This window comes from Bison bison, unplaced genomic scaffold (genome assembly GCF_000754665.1).
Source record: "Bison bison bison isolate TAMUID 2011002044 unplaced genomic scaffold, Bison_UMD1.0 scf7180017863415, whole genome shotgun sequence".
NCBI lineage: Eukaryota > Metazoa > Chordata > Mammalia > Artiodactyla > Bovidae > Bison > Bison bison.
Genome location: NW_011493987.1, coordinates 46210 through 54482, shown reverse-complemented (window position 1 = coordinate 54482; position 8273 = coordinate 46210). Strand labels below are relative to the sequence as shown.

Sequence of the window (8273 nt, the reverse complement as noted above, 5' to 3'; positions counted from 1 at the left end):
TTTTTTTGGGGGGGGGGGGGAGGCTCACTGGTTCAGTGGCGCTGTGGGGAGGGAGGGACGTTGCAAACAAATAATATTGGCGTGTGCTCGCAGTGCCTCAGCCACACTAGGCCTGCTCCGGCTCATGGCGCATGTAGCCTCCCTGCCCACACTGCTCAGGCTCTAGGTTGCTCCGCCGGGAACCATCCGAGGCCGGCCCTGGGCTGCATGCGCCTCCCAGGTCTAAGCCGCTCAGGTTCAGGCACTCGGGTAGTCCTCAGAGGCGCAGACTCGGTTGGGCCTGTGTTTTGTGCAGGACTTCCCAGGTCCAAGCAGCTCAGGTGATGAGGTTTTTGGCGAGCGTGGTGGCTGCGACTTATCGCCTCCCCGCCGCTCGCTTTTCTGGGTGTACAACCGGTGCACCTTCTCAGGAGGATGTTGACCGTCCAGAACCCCAAGAAGTCTTAGTTTGCAAAGACGCCTGCTTACAGTTTTGTAGATAACATCTCTCTGGGGCTGCGATTGCCCTCTTCCGGCTCTGGCTGCCTGTCACCGAGGGGGATGGTCTGCAGCCGGCTATCTCTGTTCAGCCTTTGTTCTGTGCGTGGGCGTGGCGGTGTCTTAGGTTAGGGCTGGCTTTTCGCGTGGTATCTGTCCCGCAGTCTGGTTTGCTAGCCCAAGTTAGTTCGCTCAGAAAGCGCTTGGGACATTCAGGCCAGATCTTTACTCTAAGTGATGCAGCCTGCGCCTCCCTGCCCCGCCCCCGCTTGCTAGTGGCGGGTGCAGGCGTCTGCGCTGCTTCTCCGTTGGGCTCATAATCTGTGGGTTTTAATTGTTTATTTATTTTTCTTCCCTGTTATGTTGCCCTCTGTGCTTCCAAGGCTAGGCACAGACTCGGCAGTGAGAGTGTTTCCTGGTGTTTGGAAACTTCTCTTTTTAAGACTCCCTGCCCGGGAGGGAACTCCATCCCTCCCTCTTTTGTCTCTTTTTTGTCTTTTATATCTACCTCCTTTCGAAGACAATGGGCTGCTTTTCTGGGTGCCTGGTGTCCTCCGCCGGCATTCAGAAGTTGTTTTGTGGAATTTAATCCGCGTTTACATGTTCTTTTGATGAATTTGTGGGGGAGAAAGTGGTCTCCCCGTCCTATTCCTCGGCCATCTTCTGTATTTTATTTTTAAAGTAAATGATTCACTCTACTTTCTGATCAGATATAATGTTAACTTTGAACTTCCTTGTGGTCCAGTGGTTAAGACTCTGCTTCCACTGCAGGGGGCATGGGTTCCATCCCTGGTTGGGGAAGTTCCACATGCAGCAGTGTGCCCCGCCCCCTGCAAAAAAAGAAAAAGATATAATGTAACTTGAAATCTTAGTTTGAGTAGTTCAACTTTCAGCTAATTATGGGCAATTCTATGTGACAGAAGCTGTGTGTGTACAGTGAAGCTTAGAGAATATCAACAAAACGTGAATGCCAATCTTCAGTTCTTAAATTACAAACAAAAAGGGAAGTCTATAAATCACAAGTCTTGCTGTTCTTTTATGATAAATCAGCTCAAGATAGAAAAATTGACACCTGGGTGTGGTTTCCGTGTGTGTATGGTTTTACCTCCTCTTTATAAATAGCAGGAAGCACAATTAATGGATTGTATACGCATGTGTTTAGTTTTGTAAGAAACCGCCAAACTCTCTCCCAAAGTGACTGTATCGTTTTGCATTCCCATCAGCAATGAATGAGATTTCTTTAGTCTCCGTATTTTATTGGCATGTGGTGTTTCAGCATCTGCTTTTTGGCTGTCCAAATAGGTATGTTGTAGGACTCTTTTGTTGTTTTAATTTGCACTTTTCTGATGACATATGGTGTGGAGCATCTTTTCATGTACTGTTCTGCCATCTGTATGTCTTCTTTCATAAAGTATCAGTTAAGGTCATTGGCCCATTTTTTAACCAAGTTTTTTCTTATTGTTGAACTTTAAATTCTTTGTATATTTTGGATAACAGTGCTTTGTCAGTTATGTATTTTGTAGGTATTTTCTCCTAGTCTATGGCTTGTCTTTTCATTCTCTTAAGCATTGCTAGATTTAATATTTAAATGTATAATTTAAAAAATATAGTAGTACAGCAAAACTATTTATAAAATATCTCTTTGATAGAAAACTGTACTTAGAAAGTTTTCTCACTTTATAGCAAATCTGTAATTGGAAAAGTACTTTTATTTCATATATGAATAAAAATTTGATAATATTTTTCTATACTCATAGAGAACAGTGATAAACGTGCTCTTCATATAATTCAGATATTTGATTAGTTTCCCAGTATAAGAAAATGTTACCCCTGAAGTAAGTTTCAATAACATTATTTTTGTTGAAATAGGTTTTGTTCCAAAGGTAGTAATAACAACAAAGCTGAGAATTCCCTGGCTGTCCAGTGGTTAGCTATTTGAGCTCTCACTGCTGAGGGCCTGGGTTCAATCCCTGGTTGGGCAATTAAAATCCAACAAGCCACCTAGGCCAACAACAAATAGCCAAAAAAAAGCTATTTTTTTTTTTGAGGGTAATACAGAATTTATTGAATTAAATTTTTCTAGTTACAACTGAGATCACATTTACATACTATTTTGCTAGTCTACATGGGTACATTATTTCTAACTCACAAAAATTGTTTTTAAACAGTAGTGCATACATTATACTCCTTGGGCTTCCCAGGTGGCTCAGTAGTAAATAATCCACCTGCCAATGCAAGAGACACAGGAGACAGTTCAATCCCTGGGTCAGGAAGATCTCCCGGAGAAGGAAATGGCAACCCACTTCTTGCAGGGAAAATCCCATGGACAGAGAAGCCTGGTGGGCTACAGTCCATGGGATCACAAAGAATTGGACACAACTGAGTGACTGAGCGGACACACACATAAAGCCAGCTTTGCTTAAAAACCGCTAGTTTCAAAGATCAGTCTGATTTTGAAGATGAACCAAGACACATACCATATGATTCTAAAATCTATTTTAGCCATTTTATAAGATAGCCTTTGAGTTAGTTACTGGACTGTAGTATTTATTTTTAAAAAGGACACTGATGAGGGGCACCATCTGGTATAATAATAACTTTTACCGGACAGCTGATTGCCTCCCTCTCCTGTCAAAAACCTCTGGCCAAGAGCGCTCCCCTGTGAAGACTGAAAGGACCCTGTGACACTTCGTCAGCTGTTCCCTGACAGAAGCAGGCCCATGTCCACCTTTAATTCTACCACACTAAGCAACTTGCAAACAGTTCTGAGATTAGAACATTTACTGGCGTACTTACACACTCACTGACATGGAGAGCCTGCTAGAACAGAGGAAAAGTCATAGGTGGGTAGGTAGGATGGTGGACACAGGAAGAGCTAAGCTGCTCTGTTCAACACCTGTGTATGTACCTGTGCTTTAACTAAATGAACTCAGGAGGCCAATAGCAATAGACTTGCTCAATTCACCTTCCAAATCAGAACAAGACTAAAAAGCTCAGGTGAGTTTTAAATGTGCATGGGTTCTGCTGGTGATGAGGAGCTTGTAAGCAGGCTCTCTAGTTCTGCACAACAGGATGCAGGCACAGAGCCCACCCGGTAGCCAGATGTCTACTGCCGCATAGATAACATGCCTCATGATTTCCTGTGGCTTCTTCACAACTTCCAGTAGCCTCATACCCCTTGGCATAGAGGTCAGAGGGATGAGCCAGACTTCCATGACACCTGCTGGTGGTCTCCCTGCAATAGCTAAGAGGGACACTCTGATTTTTGGTTTCTTTGAACCAGGCTGTATTTTCCCAGTGAGAAGAGTTGTGAATGCAACAACAGGAGGACAGCTGTCTCGGACCATAATAGCACAGCTGGCAGAACAGGGTTGGTTCCACCGTAGGTCTTCTATATTTTCCAAATGCTGCGATCAATCTCATTTTCCACCTTCGCTCTGTAAACATATCCCCAAACCACTACAACAACTTCTGTGACCAAAACCTAAGAGTAGGATGACGACAAATGTGGCAGGTCTACAGCGGCTTTCCTGGATGGTGGCATAGCAGCCAATCAGCCCAGTAATGAAGAGCTGGGCTCCTACAGCTACGATCAGCACAGCAGGGAGGAGAGGGTAGACATCTTCAAAGAAGTGGTCGTAGTGGTTGTAAGGGATGAAGACATACGCTCCCACACCAGAAGATGAGGCTGAGAAACACCAGTGTGGTCTTGGAGTAGGTGATGCCACACTGGCCCTTCTCACGGGTGGGACACGCTCACTGATGAAGGTTGCAATGAAGGTTGACAGTGCCTCCCTGCTGGGAACCGCCCAGCCAGCATGGGAAGGCGGGGCTCTCCCCACCCCTCCTCGTACACGGCTGCTCACCCCAAGCCCCAGCCAAAGGTTTGTTAACAATGATGGATGGACTGAATTTTTAAAAAGTGATAACAGACCCTTTGTTTCATTTTTCTATTGCTGCCCTGTCCACATGAAACTGTTTATATTTAAATCTATTAAAATAAAATAAAATAAAATTTAGAATTCAGTTCCTCCATTGAACTGGCCATATTTCAAATGCTCAAAAGTCCCATGTGGTCAGTAGCTACCATAATCAAAGTGTAGATCTAGAACATCTCTATCATTGCAGAAGCAATTTTGGACAGCAGCAGACCAGTGGATTCTTCTTTCATAGGCAGAATCTTGAGTATAGTTATAGGATGATGACAATGCAGAGTTCCAATTCATGAACTCTTTTCTGATGAGTGAGTGTCCATCTCCTGTGTGAGTAAAGGTTAATTATTCCAACTAGACAGAAATAGTTAATATTACTTTTAACAGTTTTACATTGTAAATTGCAACCAATAGAAAGGTATGTAAAGTATATTTGGATTTACTTTAAGTGAAAAAAATTTTTTTGAGTTTTTTTTACATATCATATTAATTTACATACATTTATTTTCAGATGTACCACATAGTGATCCAAAATTTTTATAGAGTATAATCCATTTTGGAGAAGGAAATGGCAACCCACTCCTGTATTCTTGCCTGGGAAATGCCATGGGCAGAGGAGCCTGATGGACTGCAGGCCACAGGGTCACAAAAGAGTCAGACGTGACATAGCAAATAAACAACAACAACATACTTCATTTAAAGTTGTTACCAAGTACTGGTTAAATTTTCTTTGCTGCACAATACACCCTTGTAGCTTATTTATTTTATGCACAGTAGTTTGTACCTCTTATTGCCCTACCCTCACCTTACCCCTTCCCATTTCCCTCTCTCCAAATTACTAGGTTGTTTCTGTATCTGTGAGTCTGTTTCTGTTTTGTTACATTCGTTTGTTCATTTTATTTTTTACATTTTACGTGTAAGTGATAACATACAGTATTTGTCTTTCTCTGACTTATTTCACTAAGCGTAATACCCTCCAGGTCCATCCATGCTGTTGTAAATGCAAAATTTCATCCTTTTTAATGGCAGAATAGAATTTCACTCAGCTTTGCAGAATATGCTTCCACATGTTAGGAACTTAGATTGCTTCTGTATCTTAGCAATTGTAAACAGTGATGCTATGAACATTGGGATGCATGTATCTTTTTGAGTTAGTGCTTTCATTTTCTTTGATATATACCCAGGTGTGGAATTGCTGGGTCATATGGTAATTCTATTTTTAATTTCTTGAGGAAATTCCACTGCTGTTTTTCATAGTGGCTGTACCAATTTACATTCCCATCAACAGCATACAAGGTTCCTTCTTCTCCACATCCTCACCAACATTTGTTATTTGTGCTGCTGCTGCTGCTGCTGCTAAGTCGCTTCAGTCGTGTCCGACTCTGTGCGACCCCATAGATGGCAGCCCACCAGGCTCCCCTGTCCCTGGGACTCTCCAGGCAAGAACACTGGAGTGGGTTGCCATTTCCTTCTCCATTTGTTATTTGTAGATGTTTTAAAAATACACCCATTATTTATTTATTTGTTCATGCTATGTGGCATGCAGGATCCTAGTTCCCCAACTAGGGATAGAGCCCGTGTCCTGCCCCCCTCACACACTGGGAGGGCAGTCTTGACCACTAGACAGCCAGGGAAGTCCATATCTGTAGACTTTTTGGAGATAGTTATTTTGACAGATACGCAGTGATAGCTCATTGTGTTTTGATTTGCATTTCTCTGATGACTAGTGATGTTGAGCATGTGCTGTTGGCCATCTGTAAGTCTCCTTTGGAAAAATGTTTATGCAGGTTTTCTGACCATTTTTTTAAGTGGGTTGTTTGTTTCTTTGATATTGAATTGTATGAGTTATTTATATATTTTTTACGTTAACCCTTTATCAGTCATATCATTTGTAAATATTTTCTTCCATTCAGTAGGTTGTCTTTTTATTTTGTTGACAGTTTCATTTGCTCTACAAAAGCTTATGAGTTTTTGGTGTTCCCTGGTGGTCCAGTGGTTAGGACTCAGTGCTTTACTGCGTAGTCCCAGGTTTGATCCCTGGTCAGGGAACTAAGAGCCCACAAGCCACACAGCATGACTAAAAAAAAAAAAAAGGTTATGAGAGTTTAATTAGGTCCCACTTGGTTATTTTTGCTTTTGTTTCCTTTACCTTAAGAGACAGATCCAAGAAAATATTGCTACGATTTATGTCAGAACATGTTCTGCCTATGTTCTCTCCTAGGAGTTTTATGGTTTCAGGTTTTACATCATTTCAGTTCAGTTCAGTTGCTCAGTTGTGTCCAACTCTTTGCCACCCCATGGACTGCAGCACGCCAGGCTTCCCTGTCCATCACCAACTCCCGTAGCTTGCTCAAATTCATGTCCATCAAGTCGGTAATGCCATCCAACTATTTCATCCTCTGTCATTCCCTTTTCCTCCTGCCTTCAATCTTTCCCAGCATCAGGGTCTTTTCCAAGGAGTCAGTTATTCGCATCAGGTGGCCAATTATTGGAGTTTCAGCTTCAGCATCAGTCCTTCCAATGAATATTTAGGCTGATGTCCTTTAGGATTGACTGGTTGTATCTCCTTGCAGTCCAAGGGACTGTCAAGACTCTTCTCCAACACCACAGTTCAAAAGCATCAACTGTTCGGCACTCAACTTTCTTTATCGTCCAACTCTCACATCCGTACATGACTACTGGAAAAACCATAGCTTTGACTAGAGGAACCTCTGTTGGCAAAGTAATGTCTCTGCTTTTTAATATGCTGTTTTGGTTGGTCATAGCTTTTCTTCCTAGGAGCAGGCTTCTTTTAATTTCATGGCTGGAGTCCCATCTGCCATGATTTTGGAGCCCAAGAAAATAAAGTCTGTCACTGTTTCCATTGTTGCCCCATCTATTTGCCATGAAGATGGGACCAGATGCCATGATCTTAGTTTTTTGAATGTTGAGTTTTAAGCCAGCTTCTTCACTCTCCTCTTTCATGTTCATCAAGACGCTCTTTAGTTCTTCTTCCCTTTCTTGCCATAAGGGTGGTGTCATCTGTGTATCTGAGGTTATTGATAGTTCTCCTGGCAGTCTTGATTCCAGCTTGTGCTTCATCCAGCCCAGCACTTCACATGATGTACCCTGCATATTAGTTAAATAAGCAGGATGACAATATACAGCCTTGACGTACTCCTTTCTTAATTTGGAATCAGGCTGTTGTTCCACGTCCGGTTCTAACTGTTGCTTCTTGACCTGCATACAAATTTCTCAGGAGGCAGTTCAGGTGGTCTGGTATTCCCATCTCTTGAAGAATTTTCCACAGTTTGTTGTGATCTACACAGTCAAAGGTTTTGGTGTAATCAATAAAGCAGAAATAGATGTTTTTCCGGAGTTTTCTTGCTTTTTCTCTGATCCAAAAGATGTTGGCAATTTGATCTCTGGTTCCTCTGTTTTTCCTAAATCCAGCTTGAACATCTGGAAGTTGATGGTTCACTTACTGTTGAAGCCTGGTTTGGAGAATTTTGAGCATTACTTTCCTAGCATGTGAGATGAGTGCAATTGTGTGGTAGTTTGAACATTCTTTGGCATTACCCTTCTTTGGACTGGAATGAAATCTGATGTTTTCTAGCCCTGTGGCCACTGCTGAGTTTTCCAAATTTGCTGGCATATTGAGTGCAGTACTTTCACAGCATCATCTTTTAGGATTTGAAATAACTCAACTGAAATTCCATCACCTTCACTAGCTTTGTTTGTAGTGATGCGTCCTAAGGCCCACTTGACTTCACATTCCAGGATGTCTGGCTCTAGGTGAATGATCACACCATTGTGGTTATCTGGGTCATGAAGATCTTTTTTGTATAGTTCTTCTGTGTGTTCTTGCCACCTCTTCTTAATATC

At 42.4% G+C, this 8273-nt stretch overlaps 1 pseudogene; it reads right to left on the bottom strand.

The window, feature by feature from the left end:
- Positions 1-3470: 3470 nt before the first annotated feature.
- The window catches only part of LOC104983817, a 10582-nt pseudogene continuing 5779 nt past the window's right edge, over positions 3471-8273 (bottom strand).